This window comes from Macrobrachium rosenbergii, chromosome 53 (assembly GCF_040412425.1).
Source record: "Macrobrachium rosenbergii isolate ZJJX-2024 chromosome 53, ASM4041242v1, whole genome shotgun sequence".
Lineage (NCBI taxonomy): Eukaryota > Metazoa > Arthropoda > Malacostraca > Decapoda > Palaemonidae > Macrobrachium > Macrobrachium rosenbergii.
The window spans coordinates 40,124,452-40,127,304 of NC_089793.1; positions in this window are offsets into that span (position 1 = coordinate 40,124,452).

Sequence of the window (2,853 nt, forward strand, 5' to 3'; positions counted from 1 at the left end):
TGAATATGGCAGAAGCCATTGTGAAGTTTTCCTGGAAACGCCCTTAATGAATGTTGAGGAAGTAAGTAAATAAATAAATAAATAAATAAGTAAATATATATATACATATATATATATATATATATATATATATATATATATATATATATATACATATACACACACACACACACACACACACATATATATATATATATATATATATATATATATATATATATATATATATATATACATTCATATACACACACACATACACACACACACACACATATATATATATATATATATATATATATATATATATATATATATATATATATATATATATATATATATGATGTGTGTGTATGAGGATGTATATATCAAAAGACATGCAGAGAGATTCCTTACAGTTAACTAGAATTATTACTTCCCTTTATAAATATCAGTACATAGAAAGGCATGTTCTTGAAACTTCTCGCCCCTGCTAAAATAATAGAAAAAGGTATTGGAAGAAAATTCCTGGAAAAATCCAGAATCGAGCTAAAAAGGTGAGTCAACCTCCTTAGCAGCTATTTGTGTTTTTTAATCCTATTTGTGAAACCCTTGGAGAGCACTGAGACACCTCGATCTGCTACTTATGCGGTGGCGAGAGGGTCTGGAGATTGTCACTTCTGCGTCTTAAGCAATGGTTCTCGTCCGTTCTTTTGTATGTATGTATGCATATACGCGTATGTATGTGTATATATATGCATATATATACATTATATATATGACATATTTATTTTATTATATATATATATATATATATATATATATATATATATATATATATATGTGTGTGTGTGTGTATATATATATGTATATACATTACATATATAATATATATATATATATATATATATATATATATATATATATATATATATATATATATATATATATATATATATATATATATATATATATATATATAATATATATATATATATATATATATATATATATATATATATATATACATATATATATAGATATAATGATATATAGATAGATAGATAGATAGATGACACGTAATTTGTAACTATCATTACTACTACACCTACTACTGTTGCTCCTGCTATTATTATTACCCCACACAACTAGGTTTGCTTGTTTGTTATGAGATTTATGCAAAAAGTTATTTCGTGGATTTTTAAGAATATTTCGCCAAAGTCAGGTCTCGTGATTGGCAAGAACTGATTACACTTTACTTGAGATAAGAATTTAGCTTTTAACGCTGAGGATAGGAGGCAAAATAAGAATTTTAACTTGGCCATTTATTGCATAACTATATGAGACAGACCCCATTTTTGCAATGTAAATCTCCCATTGATTCTAATGTGTAGAGTGGGGTCAAGGCCAAAATCAAGATCAAACTTACAGGTAGCATGAGAATTCAAACCTGGCCATAACCTCTAAACTAAAAAGAGGCTGACTTTGTTTTTGGCAAGCGTACTCCACTAAAGGGGCCAATGTGCAAAGGCAGGGTCAAGATCTGACTTTGATGTCAAGAGTCAAATATGATTTTAGTTTTGGTAATAACTTCTGAACTAAACAAGACAGACAATCCATCTTTGGTGTGCATCATCCATTGAAGGAGCTGATGAACAAAGTGAGGTCAGTGTTAAGATGAGGTCATACTCAATGGTCAGAGTTCAAACAGGAACTTGACCTTGGCCATAAATTTTAACTACAAGAGAATAGACTTCATATATGGCATGCATAGCCACTAATGAAACTGATGAACAAAGAGAGTTCGTAGTCAGGGTCTTCATTACGGGTCAAAGATCCAATATAAATTGAATCTTTGACCTTTTGAACTGAATGAGGTATGTGTCATGTATCCTCAGTTAATTTGTTGATCTGCTGAGTGCAGCCATGGTCATCGTACTTAGAGGTCAAATGACAAATATAATTTAACTTGGCACATAAATTTTGAACTATAGAGACTTCTTATATGGTATAAAAATTCATTAAATACCCCTCTGTGCACGTTGAGGCCAAGGTCATATTTAGAAGTCAAATGTCAAATAAGAAGTTATGATTTATTTTTGTTTATCTGCTTGTTGGTGGGATTACATAAAAAGTCATATGTGTATTTCTATGAAAATCTGTAATAAATTTGGGCTCTGTGACTTATCAATTCATAGTACCCGTGCATCTGATATCTAACTCCATTTCTTACGATGCTCCTGATTGGCCATTGATCAGCCAGTCACAGGGCTGGAAACTCGTCAGTCTGTTCCAGCCGTCACCGAGTCAACATCTACGCTGAGGCCTCTCCTCATGAAATATGTCTTTCAAAAGTTATAACTTTCATTGCACCGAAGTTTTACTCGAAGAAAAGTAGTGTTTCTCAATTTCATCACTAAGCCTCATCAAGCCAATGATTTAAGGATTATAATGATATATGAATTATGTACTTCAGTAAACTTAATGCTAAAATATGTATAGTGAAATAAACATGAGGCTATTGTCTGCGCGCATCCCCGCTCATTTTAGTATTCTTAATCTTTTGCTTGTTATTTTCATATTGATAGCCCCACCTATAATTTTTTGGTAGCATTATCATCCATGACATTTAGCTACGATATTGTATGAAACACAAAACGATAAATGATAAATGCACTGCGGTGTCATGTAACGAATGAAAGAATATATTTTATATTAAAAATTTCATGTTTATTTCATTATACATATTTTAGCATTAAGTTTACTGAAGTGCATAATTCATATATCATTATAATCCTTAAATCATTGGCTTGACGATGTTTAGTGATGAAACTGAGAAACACTACTTTTCTTCAGGTAAAACTGAGGTGTAATGAA